Here is a 22,616-nt window from a genome sequence, read left to right as displayed (position 1 = left end):
TAGCTGGATTAAACCGGTTCTTGTTCACAAACTGGTCCCGATCATTTTCTCTAAAATACTCACAAACAAATATTCTGTTATCAACGTGTTATTTGCACATTGTTTTAAAAGAGTACAGTTGTTGGAATATTGTTTAAATGTCTTATTACAAGGTAGCTAATGTTAGCTAACGCTAAATGTTTGGGGTAAAGATGACGTCATTTTGCACACGGTCAAGCGCACCTCACACACCGCTGCTGTTTGCTTCAGGAATAACTCAACAATTAGCTTTTGTTGAAGACAACCTTCAGTAAGTTCATTTTGACTAAATAACTCGACATTTATTTTAGAATTAATAGCGCGTGCACTGTTCCCATAACTATTATAAGGAAGCCAAATTGTTGTCGGCTATTTAGGGTGTTTCACCGCAGCATGTGTGTTTTGATGAAGCTAGCTAGCTGTTAGCTAAGTAATGCTAGCTCTTAGCTATCGTGTAAAAATAAATATATTTTGTCTTCATGCTACATTATTAACTCTACATTGTAATAATTAAGTCGTGTCAATACTGTATCGTCAGAGTAACATGTTAGTTGTATCTTCCCGGAAGTCCAGACTTACGGTAACAAGTTACTAACAGTTAACGTTACTTAATGACACGTCCATGTTTGTCACTATCACAGTATTATAACAGGAGTTAATTCCGCGTATTAAACTAACAGACCAGTGTAGTTGACAGCGTTGTATTTGTTTCTAGGTTATGGGACACATTATAATTATTACTCCACGCTTATTCTGCTATTACAGGGTCTTACACTTCAGTCAGGTCTGTAAATGTTATGATGACCTCACTAAGAAGCTAACAGTACACATTAGAGCCGCCAGCATCCTCTATTATGACCTCACTGTTTATATTCTACTCTGTGAGTCACGTTAACGGGACGTCTTCGGTAACTTAAATAGCTGATGATCGATTGCATTGCTGTGTTTTCATCACTAACTGTGTGTGTGAGGCTGAAGAGGTGAAATGTGCTGTTAGCTCTCCTCCACTAGAGACACAGCTGTGTTTGTTGTCGTGAAGTGAGTTTTGAAGCGTAAAAACATAACTTTTATCAACGGAACAAGTTCGTTACACGCTATTTAAGAAAGAATATACTTGTAGAAACACAATATTTATTCCAGCGTGTCTGTAAATTAGAAATTATATTTATCGTTTTTTTCTACTTCCTGATTGGACTACAGCGTACCACGTGTCCAGACAGAAACAAGAAGACGCATTTGCGAACACAAGTTAAATATAAATATCTCAAACTAAACAGCACCAGTGGGACATTATTACTATTGTACAATGTTCTTGTTTCATATGTGATTCAAACGTTGTAGTTGAGTTCCCGACCCGTCAGTGAGGTTGACTGTGCGGATAGTGAGTTCCTCACCTCCGACTCTGTACCGGTATCGCTTCTCGGCCTTTTGGCTAAGATCAAGTGTAGTATCTGTTCTTATCAGTTTAATATCTGATACGTCCCCTACCCGGGGACCATATATTAAATTGATTTTTGGAATAGGGAGATGGAATAGGGGCTTGCTCCGTCCACTCCACGCATCGACCTGGTATTGCAGAACCTCCAGGAACGGTGCACCCCCTAATGCTGTTCAAAATAAATAATATGGAGACAATATAACATTATGATGAATTAATGACGAAAGTTGTGGCTTTCGTTGTGACGTTACATGTATGTGTCTGTTAAAGACATTGAACTGGTGAGTGAGAAAAGGAGATTGATATAGAAAGTGCTGAATTCACAGCTATGTGAGAACTAATTTAGAAACATTAACTTATATACTTACATTGATTGTTAGGCTAGTACTGCTCATTTGTACAGTTTTCTCTAGTGTGTTCTCACAGAAACGCTGTGTGCGTGTGTGTATATATATATACAGGTGCTGGTCATATAATTAGAATATCATCAAAAAGTTGATTTATTTCACTAATTCCATTCAAAAAGTGAAACTTGTATTATATTCATTCATTACACACAGACTGATATATTTCAAATGTTTATTTCTTTTAATTTTGATGATTATAACTGACAACTAAGGAAAATCCCAAATTCAGTATCTCAGAAAATTAGAATATTGACACATATTTGTGTCATTTAGTTCTTTTCAATGAAATGCATCTTATTTAAAATCAAAGTGATACATGTGAGAGAATGCTGTTTGTTTACTTTTGTCACTTCTGTCTTTTTAAATTCCCTTATGACACCTGGGAGGCTAATTAGAAGTAGTTTTATATTTTCTGAGTCTGTTTAATGTTTCTGTTGCAAAATGATCTGATATCATTGTAATATAGGCATGTGCTCTGACATGTAAGTAATCTGGAACTCTATATATCCGTGTCCCTGTTGTTGATGACAACTATTCCACAACTCGATGTTACTGTAACACTTAACACTTTATTGAATACAGTGCATGAAATGGAGAACAATCAGGAAAAACAGTGCAGTCATAAAAAAGAAGACGACAATATGTACATGAAGATCTAAACTATTTACAATATACACAAAACTACACTACACTACAATGAGATGCAATTCTTTACAGATAAATTATCTTCTCACCTGATTGAATAAATTGCTGATAACACCACATCACTACAGTTAAGTTACTTACAATGCAACTGTCCCATAATTACAGATATATACAGGGTGTCTACAGCTCATCGCTCCACCTTGTCCACAACAGAAGTAAAGTGTTCGTAGCTGTCGTACACTGTGTGGTCCAGACCTATTGATGTGGACATCATTGTCCTCTGTCAGCCTAACCTCCACCAGAGCAGAGCAGAACTTTTCCAACTTCTGGAAGACAAGAAGATGGTTTGGTCTGCAGGCATCCTCCTGTTGAAAAGTTGCCATATAAAGGCAGTATGTTCAAATGTGCACATTGTCCACCAATCAATGCATTGCATTTAATTCTACCAGATGCACAGTTACTCACAAAGGCCGGAGCGTAATGTGGGGCACGATGGCATCCAACACATCCACACGTGCCTCCCCGTCACTCTGGTATGTCTCGTCGGCCTCTGGATCTGGATCGGGCTGCTCATGCTGAACCACCTCCTCTGGACCAGGTCCATCGTTGACCAGGTCCTCAAGAGAGAAGGGTCCAGATTCACCCGTGCTCTGGCTCAACAGCTATTCCAACCCGAGCAGCTCGTTGGAAGGAATATTGGCAGGGGCCCGGAAATTCTCCTCCACAGTCTCTCCGAACAGCTGCTGACGGCGGGTGTGGAGGCGGTAGATCAGCGGTGCAGAGTAGATCCTGTGGTGCCGTCCTTTGCCACCAAACACGGCATCTGAGCTCGTGTCTGAATTCCACCGAGCAATGCCACTGATCAGGTAAACCTGATAGGGTCGTGCTCCACAATGGGGACCTGAGTCGAGTAGAACAGAGCAAAGTTAAGCTTTAATGTCCCCGAGGGGCAATTTGTCTTACAAACTACACATGAACATCAGTACACAGGTAGTACACATCACCTCTATGAAAGGATGAAGTGTTCCTTTATGTTTCATTAGTTAATTAGTCCCTTGTGCGTTCTCTCTTTCAGTGGTCAGGTTGTTTGTTGAACATCACAATGGAAGGTATTAGAATATGACAAAGTCACATGATATGTTTTTTACAAGTATACAGACAGCACTTGGAATCACCTGGAATCATGTGTGGCAGAGATTTATGGAATCCCTCCAGGCTGTTGCTTCCACACAGACATTTGTAGTCGGGCACATCCACAGTGTTGATGGTTGTGGTCCGTGCCACCCTATACATGCTCATGTCTGGTGGATCCTGGATGCACTCCAGGTGTCGCTGCTGGCCTGCCCACATCTCTGTAAATACACATGCATACAGTGTGTTGTGTTCACTTTGTATGCTACACTATCTGTATTAATGTTGTAATAGCTATTTTCTATGAGGTCTTTTGTACCAGGTGTTTTGAAGAGGCTCACTCCGCTCTTATCCAGCCCAGCGGGACCTTTCAGCTCCTCAATGGTCAGGTGGATGAGCCGAAATGTCTCCTGAGCCCCGAGTGTGACCCTCCTCACCTGGTGCTTGAGCTGCTCCCTGGATACGTAGCAGCAAACAACATCTTCGTCTGAGACCGACTTCAGAGTTGCCGGGTCCTTGGCTCTGAAGGCTTTGATGAGCAGCTCCAGGTCTGAGCGGTTGTAGGCCAGCACTGCACCGGCTACAGCAGACTTGAACACAGCGTACTTACAGTGAGACTCTGCGCATGGCTGCGTCAAACAGGTGGATCCAGTGGAAGATATCCAGATGCACAACCATCACATTGTCCACCCATGGCTGGAACAAAGTCTCCACTGCTGTTGGGCCCTGAGACCGGCAACACCCACGGTCCACATAGAGGATCTTAGGGACGAGTTGATCGGCCTCGAACCTCTCCATGACTCCACGGCACATCGGTTCCAGCTTCTCCAGACTGCTCCCAGGTCAGCACAAATGAAACTATTTGTGAGTGCTCGTTCCCAATGCTGGTAAACCACTCAAGCCTCGACCTTCCCCAGACAGCTTCTTCACCACCTAAAAACATATGCTGAGTTTGCATAATGTGATTAACTGTTAGATTCTATTGATATTGTGATTTTTCTGAATGATTTCACATCATACAGTACGGCATTATGGCATGTGTTTTGATTGATACTTTCTTGGTGGAATCCATTTTCAGCACGGTGCCTAGTGGAGAGGATCTGGCTCCAGTAATCCTGCACATTGTTGGCCTCTGGCAGCAGGAAGTGGAGGAAGTGGAGGGAAGCTCTGTGGAGGAGGCGGAGCCTGGAACAAGTGTCCTGATGCGGAGACGATCCCTCCCGGTTCCACATCAGTCATGAGGAGCGTGGTGTACAGGTCCTTACGTTGAAGGTACTCCTCGACATGACTCCTGTATCTGCCTCCACACCTTGACCATAGTGTTCCCTTCGGTCCCTCAGGAGGCGCACAACATTCCTATCCACACCACGCCTGTGAGTAGATTCACAATCAATATGGTGAGGTTGATAGAAGACGTTCAAGTTAGTCTGTTACATGCACATGATGTTCAGCATGCTCACCTGCTGGTGAGGATGTCGGGGGAACAGAGCTTGATGAGCTGCTGAGTTGTGTTATAACCGGTTCACTGTGACACCTCCTCCACTCCTGACTGCCTTTGTGCCGGCTCCACAGCACAGGACCTCAGTGATCACTGTGTACCAGCTGGACACATCACAGAAGTACATAAAGTACATATTGTGGAAATAATCGAATCAACTAAAAGTCAATAGCAGCATATGACTTTCTGTGCCCTTTTTTCATGTTTACCTGTACAGTAATAATGAAATGTAATAACCCAAGTGAAGTGAGTTATACCCGGTGGTGGGAGCCAGACTTGTAGAGGTGCACATTCCGTCCTTGACCCACACAGTCATCACCTCGAGGACTCTTCAGGGAGTATCTCCAAACTCCAACAGGGCGCCACACAAAGACGCGGCTCCGAAAAAAGAGCTGTGGAGTTGGCAGAGCGCCCTCGACGTAGCAGGAGGTTCTGGTGGATAAAACCACATGCGGTCTGATTTTATCATCGTCTCCTCTTAATGAACTGACCAGTGATGTCCTTAAAGATTTGAACGGGGTGAACAGGCCTTGTTCTGTGTCCTCTTTGAGCCAGAGAATGTCAGCAGATGGGTTCCATTGGGGTTTTGCCAGGCTTGCAGAAACCAGTTTAGCGTCATCACCTGATGATGACCACGATAAGGGATCACACTTGTTGCTAGCTGGATGCTGGGGAACAAATGTAAAGTAACTATTTTATGACCTATCGGTTATTAATTACCAAAAGCCAACAAATACATTTAGCAGAGGTTCTTTAAATATCAGTCATTTGAACAATTTTCATTTACTATAATAATAATCAGATGAACACTCACTGGCTCCTTCTCCTTGATAAACTTCCTGAACCTCTTCATCTGTACACTTGTGATGTGGGTCACTGGTGTGTTCAGCACCTCCTCACAGGACTGGAGGTCCTCTGTGTGACCTCCATAGGAGACTGGAGACTTCTCTCTGCGTACTCAGTGAGGTAGTCCTCCACCCACTGGTTCTCCCCCTTTCTCTTTCTCTGTGGGTTTGTTACCTCTGATCTGTGTTTGTCGAGCATGCTGGAATCATACACATCAACTTAGTACTTATATCATTAATATCACTGCGCTTGAGATAATGAGTAAAGAAACTTTGCAAAGATGTATAATAAACACTGATGATAGTTTTTGTGCAAACAGATAACAATTGTATTTAAACTGCATAGCCTACAATGGTATTGCCATAATAATGATAATATAACATGCTTACTGCTTCATGTAGCCCACATCGTTCACCACAAACCAGTGGAATGGAGCATTTTCATACTGGCCAAATGGAACCACCAGCTTTCCCAGACACAGCTGACGCGATGGTTCAGGGACAACCTCTGCTTGAAGGAGCTTCTCTGCGTGGGCCAGAGAAGAGGTCTGGTCCAGCAGCTCCTGTGGAGGGTTGAAGAAGACCGGTCTCTTCTCCCTGTAGTCACCGGTCGCTCTCACTGCGGCCTGCTGACGATTCACAGAGGCATCTGGGTTAATGAAGCAGATTATGAGGGTCACACATACACTTGTGGAGTAACACCACAACAACAAAATATCATTGTTATATTATAATAATAAATTACTAATATAACAATGAACGTACAACAGGCCATTGATATCCTTTTAGCACCCAGGGAGGAAGAGGAGGAGGAAGAAGAGGAGGAAGTGTCAGAGCAGGATGACAACTGCTAAACCCTGATTACAGATTAGATTAGAGATCTCTGAGGGAGAGTTCTTATAACGTTAACTCATATATCATATCGCATAACTCCTGAGCCTACAACACTGACTGATTCCTCTGATATCTGATCAACTGTTCAGCTTCCCTTTGGACGCGTTTCATGTTTTTACTCATGGCAAAACTAAGAGTGTGCATGTCATCACGCCAGTAAGACATCAGAAATATGGATCTTCTATTATTCCATATACCCGTCATAACCACAGCCTGGGAGGCAGCGCTGCCTTACAGATAACAACGGAGACAAAAAACACGCTGACAGAAGTCATTGTAGTTCTTAAATTCTCTTGTCTTTGATAATATAGATGGATAATATATACACGTTAAAGGGATTTTTCCAAACGACCAAAAGACAATTCGGCAGTATAAACAGTGATTGTTAGAAATTATTATAAAGAATAAATGATTTCAGTTTTACCAGAAATACTGTAAAGTAACTGTTGTAGGTAGAATCACAACTCTAAATTCATATATCTTTAGCGTTATACTATATATTCATATAGTTACAGTTCGACTGTTGTGATTGGTGGTCAGTAGTCAGTTCATCAGATCCAATTAGGAGTCCGTAGTCAAACTGACCAATCATAACACGTGACTCTATAATGTATATAGTGATAATTATACACACAATACACACATTTGGTTAAACTAAGTACATTAAATACCTCTCAATATAATATCAGAATGTGAACAGATTAGCTGGATTAAACCGGTTCTTGTTCACAAACTGGTCCCGATCATTTTCTCTAAAATACTCACAAACAAATATTCTGTTATCAACGTGTTATTTGCACATTGTTTTAAAAGAGTACAGTTGTTGGAATATTGTTTAAATGTCTTATTACAAGGTAGCTAATGTTAGCTAACGCTAAATGTTTGGGGTAAAGATGACGTCATTTTGCACACGGTCAAGCGCACCTCACACACCGCTGCTGTTTGCTTCAGGAATAACTCAACAATTAGCTTTTGTTGAAGACAACCTTCAGTAAGTTCATTTTGACTAAATAACTCGACATTTATTTTAGAATTAATAGCGCGTGCACTGTTCCCATAACTATTATAAGGAAGCCAAATTGTTGTCGGCTATTTAGGGTGTTTCACCGCAGCATGTGTGTTTTGATGAAGCTAGCTAGCTGTTAGCTAAGTAATGCTAGCTCTTAGCTATCGTGTAAAAATAAATATATTTTGTCTTCATGCTACATTATTAACTCTACATTGTAATAATTAAGTCGTGTCAATACTGTATCGTCAGAGTAACATGTTAGTTGTATCTTCCCGGAAGTCCAGACTTACGGTAACAAGTTACTAACAGTTAACGTTACTTAATGACACGTCCATGTTTGTCACTATCACAGTATTATAACAGGAGTTAATTCCGCGTATTAAACTAACAGACCAGTGTAGTTGACAGCGTTGTATTTGTTTCTAGGTTATGGGACACATTATAATTATTCCTCCACGTTTATTCTGCTATTACAGGGTCTTACACTTCAGTCAGGTCTGTAAATGTTATGATGACCTCACTAAGAAGCTAACAGTACACATTAGAGCCGCCAGCATCCTCTATTATGACCTCACTGTTTATATTCTACTCTGTGAGTCACGTTAACGGGACGTCTTCGGTAACTTAAATAGCTGATGATCGATTGCATTGCTGTGTTTTCATCACTAACTGTGTGTGTGAGGCTGAAGAGGTGAAATGTGCTGTTAGCTCTCCTCCACTAGAGACACAGCTGTGTTTGTTGTCGTGAAGTGAGTTTTGAAGCGTAAAAACATAACTTTTATCAACGGAACAAGTTCGTTACACGCTATTTAAGAAAGAATATACTTGTAGAAACACAATATTTATTCCAGCGTGTCTGCAAATTAGAAATTATATTTATCGTTTTCTCTACTTCCTGATTGGACTACAGCGTACCACGTGTCCGGAAAGAAACAAGAAGACGCATTTGCGAACACAAGTTAAATATAAATATCTCAAACTAAACAGCACCAGTGGGACATTATTACTATTGTACAATGTTCTTGTTTCATATGTGATTCAAACGTTGTAGTTGAGTTCCCGACCCGTCAGTGAGGTTGACTGTGCGGATAGTGACTTCCTCACCTCCGACTCTGTACCGGTATCGCTTCTCGGCCTTTTGGCTAAGATCAAGTGTAGTATCTGTTCTTATCAGTTTAATATCTGATACGTCCCCTACCCGGGGACCATATATTAAATTGATTTTTGGAATAGGGAGATGGAATAGGGGCTTGCTCCGTCCACTCCACGCATCGACCTGGTATTGCAGAACCTCCAGGAACGGTGCACCCCCTAATGCTGTTCAAAATAAATAATATGGAGACAATATAACATTGTGATGAATTAATGACGAAAGTCGTGGCTTTCGTTGTGACGTTACATGTATGTGTCTGTTAAAGACATTGAACTGGTGAGTGAGAAAAGGAGATTGATATAGAAAGTGCTGAATTCACAGCTATGTGAGAACTAATTTAGAAACATTAACTTATATACTTACATTGATTGAATCTGTTGTTAGGCTTCATAGTACTGCTCATTTGGACCGTTTTCTCTAGTGTGTTCTCTCAGAAACGCTGTGTGTGCGTGTATATGTATATATTCTTTATCTCGGTATCTGAACCATTATTATCATTATTATGATTTTGCAGTAAGCCATACACAGAGAAACCTAGTGTATATACAACCAGTTGTCAGTTCATTAAGTTGCCTAGCTAAACCTAATGTAGCAATAAATCCTTCCTTCATGAAGGTAATCATCATGAGTTTTCTGTTGTACAATATTGTTTATATTTGCTAGACTAGTGTTGTTCACACTCCAGACCAATAGATGGCAGTATGTCAGTAGCACACCAGCAGTAAACAAAGAAACAGGAAGTGGTTGGAATGTGAGGGAACCTACAGTCAATGGAGAAACATTTGTGTGATTTTATTCTTTATTCTGAATTTCAAATGTGGATCAAATTACTCTTAATTGCAGTTTGATTTAGTTTCGTCTCATCTAAACTTTCTGTTGAGCTGTTTCTCATTTGTTGGAGATAAATAGATACAGTTGGTGTTTTTAGGTGTCTTTTGATATGAAAATACGTTACGTTTCCCATCATGCAATGCTGCATGATGGGAAACGTAACTATTATTTCTCAAGTAAAATGTAAATATTCTTCATCAACCCTATTACACATGACGTTACTCTATATTAAATTCCTGTAGGTTCTTAGACCTCTTACAGTATCTGGTTTTTGGTAATCTCTATGTTGTCAGCACCACCAGTCAGCATGGTGTGTCTGTGAAAGACTCCCCTGCCTCAGATCTGTACAACTCATACTTACCTGGCAGGGGAGATACCATGATCAACAAGGTGGTTCACCCAGGGCGAGGCTTAGCCATTGCACATACCGGCTGAGCTGACCTCTGCGAATTTCTCAAATGTAGAAATCTCGACTGCATAATTTGTGATAGTGGGGGACTGCGTTCGCGCTCTCCCCTGATAACATGTGAAATAATAATCAATTATTCATCTTCAGTCAAGCAGCGAAAGTTTGACTGATAGAAAAGCTGTTCCTGTACTGTCGCTTATCTAAATGTTTGATGTTGACTGCTGTGAATTAGGTAATGTTATTAATATCAAATAGGATTAGTCTCTTCGCAAAGCAAAATACATTTCTGCAATGTTATTAATATACTTTCGCACATATTGGTTTAAATTCATTCCAATTAAGTGAGTGGGGCTGTGATGTGTACACAGGTAGTACACATCACCTCTAAGGCAGTAAAACCTTCATCTTGAGGTGAGCAAATTAAACTGTGTTTAGGGTACTGGCTGTGGTGGAATGTAACGAAGTACATTTGATTGAGTACTGCACATATTATTATTTTTTTTTTTTTACAAGTATACAGACAGCACTTGGAATCACCTGGAATCATGTGTGGCAGAGATTTATGGAATCCCTCCAGGCTGTTGCTTCCACACAGACATTTGTAGTCGGGCACATCCACAGTGTTGATGGTTGTGGTCCGTGCCACCCTATACATGCTCATGTCTGGTGGATCCTGGATGCACTCCAGGTGTCGCTGCTGGCCTGCCCACATCTCTGTAAATACACATGCATACAGTGTGTTGTGTTCACTTTGTATGCTACACTATCTGTATTAATGTTGTAATAGCTATTTTCTATGAGGTCTTTTGTACCAGGTGTTTTGAAGAGGCTCACTCCGCTCTTATCCAGCCCAGCGGGACCTTTCAGCTCCTCAATGGTCAGGTGGATGAGCCGAAATGTCTCCTGAGCCCCGAGTGTGACCCTCCTCACCTGGTGCTTGAGCTGCTCCCTGGATACGTAGCAGCAAACAACATCTTCGTCTGAGACCGACTTCAGAGTTGCCGGGTCCTTGGCTCTGAAGGCTTTGATGAGCAGCTCCAGGTCTGAGCGGTTGTAGGCCAGCACTGCACCGGCTACAGCAGACTTGAACACAGCGTACTTACAGTGAGACTCTGCGCATGGCTGCGTCAAACCGGTGGATCCAGTGGAAGATATCCAGATGCACAACCATCACATTGTCCACCCATGGCTGGAACAAAGTCTCCACTGCTGTTGGGCCCTGAGACCGGCAACACCCACGGTCCACATAGAGGATCTTGGGGACGAGTTGATCAGCCAGTCGGAACCTCTCCATGACTCCTTTTGTTGGATGGAGGAAAAATATTGGATAAAAAAAGTAGTTTAGATAAGATGAAGGTCTTGACTATATTTTCGCTGGATTTGTAATTAGTATTTTTGTTTTCCCATTTTTTCACCTCTTCTTTAATTTCACACAACTTGTTTTCCCAATTTCTTTCACTACTTTTACTGTCACAGAATGTTAATCCCAGTATTTTTATTTCTGGTTTAACTTTAATGTTAATATTACATTGATGGTGTTCATCTCCGATCCAAACTCCCTCTGTTTTGTTGTGGTTTAATTTAGCTCCTGATGCGAGTTCATACAGAGCTAGGTTGTTAGTTAAAGCATCCATCTCCAACTGGTTTTTTATGATGACAGTAATGTCATCAGCGTATGCGATGGCTGTAACTTTGGGCATATGACCGACACTTAAACCTGAAATTGGATGATCCGAGTTTATTTTTTTAATTAGAGGATTAATGGCGAGGATGTATAGAGCAGCACTTAGAGGACAGCCCTGCTTCACTCCTCTCTCTACTTGAAAGGCTTCAGTTAAAACTACATTTACATTTACACAGATATTTGATTTAACGTACAGACATCTCACTATGTGAATAGCAAGAATCTTATAGTCTGTATTGATAATAGTTAGATGTCTGTAGTTATCTAAATCAGCATCATCACCTTTTTTAAACAATAAACATAAAACACCTTGATGAAAGGAGTCTCCCATACATCCGCTGTTTATACCTTCATTGCACACAGCAGTGAGGAGGTTTAAAACGTCTTCATTATAGAACTGATAGAACTCAGTGGGCAGACCGTCAGGACTTTTACTGACGTTAAGTTGTTGGATGGCCTCCATCACTTCCTCTCTTCTTATCTCTCCACTAAGGTGAGTGAAGTTTAAGTCGCTGTATGAAGGCATTGTTTCCAGCAGAATATTGACACAGCCTACATCTGTCTATTCTTTTATATGCATTGACACACTGAATTCTGATTACTTCTCTTTTTTCCTTTTCACAGCAGAAAGTATCACCTTCATGGTTTTTTATACATTTAATGCATTTATCTTGTATTTGTTTTTGACTTTATTTCAGAGCATGAATTGGATTCCCTCTGCTATCCAAGTCTGACTGTTTATAAACGTTATATAATAACTCATCATTAAAGTTGTTTATTTGTTTCTTAATACTTGTCATAGTTTCCTCATCTACTGTAGTTTTTTGTTTCTTCTGTTTCAGACTAATGTGTTGCTTCATTAATTCATCATAATATATATTTTTCGCTTTATTTAATTCTCTGCATTTGAATTTGAAGAAATCTTTCACTCTATATTTTAATATTTCCCATCATTTAATATTAGATTTGGTTAGAACTTTTAATTGTGTTATTTTTTGTATTTCCTGTTTTAGCTCCTTTAATAAATCTGTATTTTTTAGGCATTGAGTATTTAGTTTCCAGAAGCCTCTGCTAGCTGAGGTCCCAGAAGACACCGTTGTTGCTGTGTTTTCATCACTAACTGTGTGTGTGAGGCTGAAGAGGTGAAATGTGCTGTTAGCTCTCCTCCACTAGAGACACAGCTGTGTTTGTTGTCGTGAAGTGAGTTTTGAAGCGTAAAAACATAACTTTTATCAACGGAACAAGTTCGTTACACGCTATTTAAGAAAGAATATACTTGTAGAAACACAATATTTATTCCAGCGTGTCTGTAAATTAGAAATTATATTTACCTTTTTTTTCTACTTCCTGATTGGACTACAGCGTACCACGTGTCCAGACAGAAACAAGAAGACGCATTTGCGAACACAAGTTAAATATAAATATCTCAAACTAAACAGCACCAGTGGGACATTATTACTATTGTACAATGTCCTTGTTTCATATGTGATTCAAACGTTGTAGTTGAGTTCCCGACCCGTCAGTGAGGTTGACTGTGCGGATAGTGACTTCCTCACCTCCGACTCTGTACCGGTATCGCTTCTCGGCCTTTTGGCTAAGATCAAGTGTAGTATCTGTTCTTATCAGTTTAATATCTGATACGTCCCCTACCCGGGGACCATATATTAAATTGATTTTTGGAATAGGGAGATGGAATAGGGGCTTGCTCCGTCCACTCCACGCATCGACCTGGTATTGCAGAACCTCCAGGAACGGTGCACCCCCTAATGCTGTTCAAGAGAAATAATATGGAGACAATATGTTGTTATATTGAGTTAATATTGAAAGTAGCAATAATACAGTTTAATGAATATGCGTGCTTTAGCTGTGACGTTACATGTATGTGTCTGTTAAAGACATTGAACTGGTGAGTGAGAAAAGGAGATTGATGTAAAAAGTGCTGAACATTTAGAAACATTAACTTATATACTTACATTGATTGAATCTGTTGTTAGGCTTCATAGGTTTGCTCATTTTTCTCTAGTGTGTTCTCTCAGAAACGCTGTGTGTGCGTGTATATGTATATATTCTTTATCTCGGTATCTGAACCATTATTATCATTATTATGATTTTGCAGTAAGCCATACACAGAGAAACCTAGTGTATATACAACCAGTTGTCAGTTCATTAAGTTGCCTAGCTAAACCTAATGTAGCAATAAATCCTTCCTTCATGAAGGTAATCATCATGAGTTTTCTGTTGTACAATATTGTTTATATTTGCTAGACTAGTGTTGTTCACACTCCAGACCAATAGATGGCAGTATGACAGTAGCGCACCAGCAGTAAACAAAGAAACAGGAAGTGGTTGGAATGTGAGGGAACCTACAGTCAATGGAGAAACATTTGTGTGATTTTATTCTTTATTCTGAATTTCAAATGTGGATCAAATTACTCTTAATTGCAGTTTGATTTAGTTTCGTCTCATCTAAACTTTCTGTTGAGCTGTTTCTCATTTGTTGGAGATAAATAGATACAGTTGGTGTTTTTAGGTGGCTTTTGATATGAAAATACGTTACGTTTCCCATCATGCAATGCTGCATGATGGGAAACGTAACTATTATTTCTCAAGTAAAATGTAAATATTCTTCATCAACCCTATTACACATGACGTTACTCTATATTAAATTCCTGTAGGTTCTTAGACCTCTTACAGTATCTGGTTTTTGGTAATCTCTATGTTGTCAGCACCACCAGTCAGCATGGTGTGTCTGTGAAAGACTCCCCTGCCTCAGATCTGTACAACTCATACTTACCTGGCAGGGGAGATACCATGATCAACAAGGTGGTTCACCCAGGGCGAGGCTTAGCCATTGCACATACCGGCTGAGCTGACCTCTGCGAATTTCTCAAATGTAGAAATCTCGACTGCATAATTTGTGATAGTGGGGGACTGCGTTCGCGCTCTCCCCTGATAACATGTGAAATAATAATCAATTATTCATCTTCAGTCAAGCAGCGAAAGTTTGACTGATAGAAAAGCTGTTCCTGTACTGTCGCTTATCTAAATGTTTGATGTTGACTGCTGTGAATTAGGTAATGTTATTAATATGAAATAGGATTAGTCTCTTCGCAAAGCAAAATACATTTCTGCAATGTTATTAATATACTTTCGCACATATTGGTTTAAATTCATTCCAATTAAGTGAGTGGGGCTTTAATGAAAATGAAATCCCAGTCACGGTGGTTCTGTTGTTAATAAGACGGACAGTCAGCATGTGGAGAAGAGAATGCTGTTATTGTGTAGTTCATAGTTAACATGATAAACTCTGTTGTGGCTCACATGGTCAGTTTAGGGTTGAATCCTGCAGTCGGCTCTGTTCTCCACGAGAGACTACCGGAGCTCTTTAGTTCTTGTTGTGTACTTCATCACCGGACCATAAAAAACACATATAAATATAAAGTTTGCATTTTCTTCTAGCACACATGTACAGAGAGACTGAGGAGCAGAATCGCCTGGTTGACTGGCGAGGTCCGGACCTCAGTAATTATTTCATGATGAGTTTTCTGTTGTACAATATTGTTTATATTTGCTAGACTAGTGTTGTTCACACTCCAGACCAATAGATGGCAGTATGTCAGTAGCACACCAGCAGTAAACAAAGAAACAGGAAGTGGTTGGAATGTGAGGGAACCTACAGTCAATGGAGAAACATTTGTGTTTTTATTCTTTATTCTGAATTTCAAATGTGGATCAAATGACTCTTGATTGCAGTTTGATTTAGCTTCGTCTTGTCTAAGCCTCACATGGTGCATTCACCCGGAGCGTCATTGATCACAGTTAAGAATGACTCAGTGGCGCCCTCGTGTGGACAGTCTGCGTATTGTGAATGTGTAATGGCGCATCAAGTGGTCAATCTGCAGCGGAGGAATCAGAGAAGGTAGAATGGATCTTGGCTCCCCCAAGTTGTCAAACTGTTGTATCAGCAGCAGAATGTTACTATTAAAGAAATCAGTATATAGATTATAATGTAGTAGACCTCTATCCGCCAAATATACTAATTACGGAGCACACTAGCCAGAGGAATGCTGTTATTCCTCACCGGATTCTCAATGTGTTTGTAAATCATGTACCACTGTTTACTGCAAGTACATGTTAGTTTGTGTATCACAATGACTTCTTTCATGATTATTGTCATACATGCACCACAATACACAAGATCTGAAAACAGAAATCTGCACATTGGTCCAGCAGCTGCTAGACGTGTCCCTTCATACATAAAGATCTTTAAGACTTTCTTTGTGTTTACAGGAGAGAGCGTCAACAGAGTCCCCACCACCGGAAAATATGCACACAAGATTCCCACGTGTGGAATATGAAGGAGTCCACAGGAGGAGTCTAGAACACGCCTCACCTCCTTTCAAAGTAGATGTTGCACACACTGTTGTCATCATCTGGATTGATTCCATGTGTGTAAAATTGTCCATTTCAGATTGTAATCAGCTATTTATTGTGATACCTGTTGAAGCTATAATAGAATGGTGCTATAAATAGAGAATCTCAAGTATATTTGTGTCATTTATTCAGGTTACTGTTCTTTTCAATGAAATACATCTTATTTAAAATCAAAGTGATACATGTGAGAGAATGCTGTTTGTTTACTTTTGTCACTTCTGTCTTTTTAAATTCCTTATGACACCTGGGAGGCTAATTAGAAGTAGTTTTATATTTTCTGAGTCTGTTTAATGTTTCTATTGCAAAATGATCTGATATCATTGTAATATAGGCATGTGCTCTGACATGTAAGTAATCTGGAACTCTATATATCCGTGTCCCTGTTGTTGATGACAACAAACGCACCCCTGTTGTTGCATTCATTAATTGATATTCCACAACTCGATGTTACTGTAACACTTAACACTTTATTGAATACAGTGCATGAAATGGAGAACAATAAGAAAAACAGTGCAGTCATAAAAAAGAAGACGACAATATGTACATGAAGATCTAAACTATGCTTGCTAACAACACCACAGCACAACAGTTAGTCATGAGGAGCAGACATTGTGGGCAGAGTAGTAGGGACTGATGTAGGAGGAGGAGCAGGCAGTATGGCCGTGTGGAGGGGCCAGCAGTCTCAGCGGTTGCTGTGGATGCAGAGAGGGAGGGCACAGGTCTGCTGATGGTAGAGGCGGCAGAGGGTTTTCTAACTGCCGGTAGCACAAGTGGCAGTGGTGGTTGAGGCTGGGAGAGTGGCATGATTATGTCCGTCCTTCCCTTCAACACTTTAGTCCCTGCCGTGCTGGGTGTGGGCACATACTCCATCAGAGAGTAGAGTGGTGGAGGGAGGACTGCCGGCTGGTGTGGTGCTGGAGGGAGGTCAGCAGATGAGATGGAGGTGGTTTTTGTGACAGTGAAGGACTGTTTAGTGACATGCAGGTTAAGAAGACGCTCTTGACGACGGATGAAGTCCCGTGCTGTCTTAATGTTTATTTTAGGGAGAGGAATGCCTGCTTTGCAGAGGATTGGATCCTCCACCAGAATCCGGTGCTGGATTCTCTCGTAGGCCTTCTAGATGGTGCTCTTCTCAGGACTGCTGCGAGACCCTTGAGGTGAGACCACAGCAGTTTCACCAGCGTGTACGTGGGCCTGTTGAGCACTGATGTCTTGTTGAGCTGGTGCGTATCGCTTAGCCATCTTCAGCCTCTGGATCACAGCAGCATCAACAAGATGGACCCTCTGTGTGTGGCAGTAGAGGGTGTTGCCCCAGTGTGTTCTGTACAGCTGGTTGAACTGCTGCGGCTGCTTGTCGTGCTCCTCCACTGCATTCCAGGCTTCAAGGACCGTGTTCCTCTGCTCAGTGGTGAGAGTCAGCTTGTCCTCTGTCAGGCTGACCTCCAGCAGAGCAGAGCCGAACTTTTCCAACCTTTCGAAGCCAGGAAGGGGGTTTGGACTGCAGGCATCCTCCTGTTGAAAAGTTGACATATAAAGGCGGTAAGTTAAAATGTAGCTCAAATACACTTGTAGAGTAAAACCACAACAACAAAATATTATTATTATAATATTAGATATTGTTATATTATAATAATACATTACTAATATAACAATGAATGTACAACAGGCCATTGATATCCTTTTAGCACCCAGGGAGGAAGAGGAGGAGGAGGAAGTGTCAGAGCAGGATGACAACTGCTGATTACAGATCAGATTAGAGATCTCTGAGGGAGAGTTCTTATAACGTTAACTCATATATCATATCTCATAACTCCTGAGCCTACAACACTGACTGATTCCTCTGATATTTGATCAACTGTTCAGCTTCCCTTTGGATAAGTTTCATGTTCTTACTCATGGCAAAACTAAGAGTAAGACATCAGAAATATGGATCTTCTATTATTCCATATTCCCGTCATAACCACAGCAACGGAGACAAAAAACACGCTGACAGAAGTCTTTGTAGTTCATACATTCTCTTGTCTTTAATAATATAACGTTAGATGGATAATAAACACCCGAGCAAGCAGGTGTTTATGACAGCACATAAATTATTAAAAGAACGAATTTAAACCCTCAAAAATACTGTCTCTGGAACACTGGCTAATAGTTGGTTATCTATTGATTAATGAGGGCCTGTTTTTGGATGCAAAGAATATTTGGCATTCGTAATACTGATTTAAGAGGTTATATTTAGGGACGCTAGATAACGTTAACGTTATCTTACCGGCCCGTACTCGAGCATCAGGATTTGAACCGTATATGCAAGAGTTAATGGGTTAAGGCAAGATAAAATGGATGTTGACAGTAATACAATTTCGAAGAGATGTTATTGAGAGCTGCTAAACGTGAACTAGCGGCGAAGTCTTAGCTAGCTAGCTAACGTTAACAATATGTCCGTTTTTTTCCACCCGACCAAAAGACAATTGTGCAGTATAAACAGTGTTCTGTATAAATAATTATAAAGACAAAAATATTTCAGTCTTACCAGAATTACTGCAGGGTCAACGCAGTGGGTAGATTCGCAACTCTAACTTGACGTATTCAAGATTTGCAGGTCAACTTGTGATTGGTGGTCTGCAGTCGGTTCCTCCGATCCAATTGGTAGTCCACAGTCAAACTGACCAATGAGGACGCGTAAATGTCTACAGTCACTGTAGACATTGCACGACTGTAGACTCGAGCTCTTTCTCAAATGTAGAAATCTCGACTGCATAATTTGTGGTAGTGGGGGACTGCGTTCGCGCTCTCCCCTGATAAGCTGTTTAAAAACAAGAAAGAAATAGTGTTTTGCAGCAATTATAAGTTAAGTATGTATGCCTAACTTGTAAGTATTTATATCTTTGGAGTATTACCAAAGGAGATTGTTCCTTTAATGAGTAAAATACTTTTCTGTGATCATGTTGTAAATATACTGATATACTTGCACAATGTTCTCCTTGCCCTCTTTACTGCTACTGTGTTTTCTTTCTGCAGGGAATGGACCTAAGTCAGCATATTCAGCAGTATGTCCCATAAACACCTGGGCCCAGTGTTTCCCACGCAAAAGACCAGAGAAGGAGCCGGTCCAGTGAGATCTCCACGGCCTGAAGAGTTCCACAACGATCTCGTATCCACTCCATACACTACTCATGTTTGTTTGTATTTCATTTGTTGTCAAGTTTACTTCAGCATTCAATATACATGCGTGTGTCCCATTTTACTGGAGTCCATAGGCCGGCTGTGACTTGTACAACATGTCCAAACGAGTCATGATTGCATTATTGAAAACCTTCTACCTCCACTGATCAGCAGCGACTACTTTTGCAACGCTTTAGGTCAGCACAGCATTCATTGGAAGGAGATATTCAAACATATTTAATTGAGTTGAAATTGTAATCTTTAACATTACGGCTGCAATTCTTAGTTTTCATCCTCATTTATTTCATATTTCACATAACAGATTCAAAGTGTATTTTTAATTGTCAAATTAAATCTGACATTAAATGTTGTACAGTGTTTCGCTGTCCTAAAGTCAGTTTAACAGTAAACGTTAACGTTAAAAGCTATTTCCTAACAGATTTCATTAGTGTTGAAGAACAAGATAATATCAGATTCATCTTCAAGTAACATGACCTAATTAATTATTCCAGCATAGAAGTCCATTTGATTTTTAAATGATATTCAGTTTAGGCACGCCTTTAACTAATGTGTACAGTAAGCACGTACCCACATACAAGCTGTATGTCAACACGACTGACTGCCATAAAAGCCTTAATGTTCTTACTTGTAGTAATATCAAACACATGTTGAAGCTCAAGCCTGTGGAATACAGTCAGTACAATCATTAACACAATAAACCAAATCCTCTTTAACTGCACTCTAATCAGCTTCAAACCTTCAGAGCTTCTGATACAACATGAGTAAAAGTATCAAATACACTGGAGACCCAAGACAAACAATCAAACCTAGACATTGAACAAATGTTAAATAATAATATAACAGATTAAACAATAAATAAATGTAATAACATCACAAATGCAAAATGTACACCACAAGGCTGACAAGTGAGCCCAATGGTGCAAATATTTTAATGTTTGCAAAGATATGTACGCTGTGCTCTGAATGGTAGTTTGTTATAAACTCACCCACTCACTGTACAATCCATCCTTAGTACATGTGCTCCACTTCACACTTGTATAAAGAATCATGATTGGCTTCCACACTCGTGATGCCACAAAATTCAATACATTTGAGAAACTACTCATAAGATTATGAATTCTGCATCCAACAATCTTGCAGGCGTGTTGCTGATAGTGATATTTAGACAGACAAAATGTTCTTTGCACATTGTTTTAAAAGATAAAGTCATAAAGCAGTTTATGATTTGTATGATTTTCTACATTTCAGACAAAGTGATACCAGTGTTGACAACATTTACAGCAAAGCAGTCACCAGGGAGAGAGTCTTTGAAGCAGCATCCCAGGGAGACACAACTCAACTTGATGGCCTGTTTGAGTTCCTGCAGCTTAATGATAAGAAACGTACAAGCCCAGAGTTCACAGGTGTCTGTTTCTATAACTGACTATGTCCTGCTGTCATCTATGGTCATGTTAGTGTGAAACAGTACAGCTCTCCTGGAAAGTGTGTTTGTGCAGTGAAATGGATGATTGTCATGCAGAGCGTGTCACTGACAGAGAGTGGAAGAGGTCAGAATAAATGAATGAGGCTCATTCAATTTAGGAGCTCATGTGAAACAGGGCAGCAAAACTACCACAGTGGCGTAATATGACCAAAATGAGACAGAAACAAAAAGATACACACGTATACAAAATACGCTCCAAAATATGCACAAATTGTCTACCAAGAGATGCAAAACAACCAAAAAGAGAAAAATGTGCAAAGCGTTTACAAAGCCACTCAAAACCACTACAGAGAGATCCAACATGATCACAAAGATGCCTCTTTGAATCTGTAGCTGTTGATCTTTTGTCACAAAAGATAACCATCCCTTCTCTGATCTCTCATTGTCCAGCTGTTCAGCCACATGTTACGCCGGGAGTTTGTGGATGAGGAGATGAGGTCGCTGTCCAGGAAGTTTACAGAATGGGTCTATGGACCCGTTCACTCCTCACTTTACGACACGAGCTCCATCGACACCAACGAGGACAACTCTGTGTTGGAGATAGTCGTCTTCGGGAGTGAAATTCCGGTATGAAATATCTATTTCATCCAACTTTAACTTCAAATGATCTGCACATGAAGGTCTACCAAATGACCATTTTTCCTGAGTGCTGTTTGGTTCCAAGTCAACACATATTTATTCTATATGATGTTCATTTTATAGAAGTAAACATGTAACTATATATGGAAATGATGCTCAGGATATGCCTATTATAATGGAGGGCTTCTTGGATAAAGAAGGATATTTATTGATATGGGATAGCGGTGAAGCCTTTTAAACGGTGAGGGGAATAGTCACTGGTTTAGATTTATGCAACAGTCAAAGTGCAGCAAAGAAGAGCAGCACATTTAGAGTACAGAAAGATGCAACTTTGCACAGTACTTATGGCTTTGGACACAATAAATTGTGTCAAGGCTGACAAGTGAGCAAGACATTGCAAATATTTAAATGTTTCCAAAGATATGGTACGCTCTGCTCTGAATGGTAATTTGTTATAAAGCCACCCACTCACTGTAAACTCCATCATGGGTCCTCTTGTATGAATGGCATATTGAACCGTGATTGGCTAGTTGTGATGCCACAAAATGAAATGAATGTGAGAAACTACTTATAAGATTATGCATTTCGAATCCAACAATCTTGCAGTTGTACTGCTAATAGTGATATTCGGATACACAATACAAATCAGTTTATCAGTTGCCAAGTAATATTTTTTTATTATTAAATCAAACCATCAACTGAATCAAATGACTATTCATCAGAATAACGCTCAATAAAATGACCTTTCAGTGAAGCAATTAAGGCATTCAGATCATACTGAGATACATTCGTTTGAATCTGGGTATCAAGCTGTCCTAAAAAGTGAGAACGTATTAACATAACGTAACAGCTCATAAGAGAATGTCAGAGAGTAAGCAGATACGAGTTTTTTTACAATTGGAAAAACTGCTGTTGGGCAAACAACAGACTTGCCCTGCCCTCGGGAGAGGGCGGAGCGTGACCAAGGTAACAAACACC

At 40.3% G+C, this 22,616-nt stretch overlaps 5 non-coding genes across 5 annotated transcripts; all 5 read left to right on the top strand.

Moving 5' to 3' along the window:
* Positions 1-1,430: 1,430 nt before the first annotated feature.
* LOC142971527 (U2 spliceosomal RNA) lies at positions 1,431-1,621 on the top strand. Its single transcript, XR_012959360.1, has one exon. It is a non-coding gene; the product is annotated as a U2 spliceosomal RNA (small nuclear RNA).
* A 7,386-nt stretch (positions 1,622-9,007) lies between these two features.
* On the top strand, positions 9,008-9,198 carry LOC142971526 (U2 spliceosomal RNA). Its single transcript, XR_012959359.1, has one exon. It is a non-coding gene; the product is annotated as a U2 spliceosomal RNA (small nuclear RNA).
* A 1,024-nt stretch (positions 9,199-10,222) lies between these two features.
* Positions 10,223-10,388, top strand: LOC142971536 (U1 spliceosomal RNA). The gene has a single exon (XR_012959367.1). It is a non-coding gene; the product is annotated as a U1 spliceosomal RNA (small nuclear RNA).
* A 3,148-nt stretch (positions 10,389-13,536) lies between these two features.
* Positions 13,537-13,727, top strand: LOC142971525 (U2 spliceosomal RNA). The gene has a single exon (XR_012959358.1). It is a non-coding gene; the product is annotated as a U2 spliceosomal RNA (small nuclear RNA).
* Positions 13,728-14,748: 1,021 nt separating this feature from the next.
* On the top strand, positions 14,749-14,914 carry LOC142971535 (U1 spliceosomal RNA). Its single transcript, XR_012959366.1, has one exon. It is a non-coding gene; the product is annotated as a U1 spliceosomal RNA (small nuclear RNA).
* The last annotated feature ends 7,702 nt before the right edge of the window (positions 14,915-22,616 follow it).

This window comes from Anarhichas minor, unplaced genomic scaffold (genome assembly GCF_050575085.1).
Source record: "Anarhichas minor isolate MPS153535 unplaced genomic scaffold, ASM5057508v1 ptg000046l, whole genome shotgun sequence".
In the NCBI taxonomy this organism is placed as follows: domain Eukaryota; kingdom Metazoa; phylum Chordata; class Actinopteri; order Perciformes; family Anarhichadidae; genus Anarhichas; species Anarhichas minor.
The sequence above is the reverse complement of the archived record's forward strand: the minus strand, read 5'-3'. Positions and strand labels throughout refer to the sequence as shown.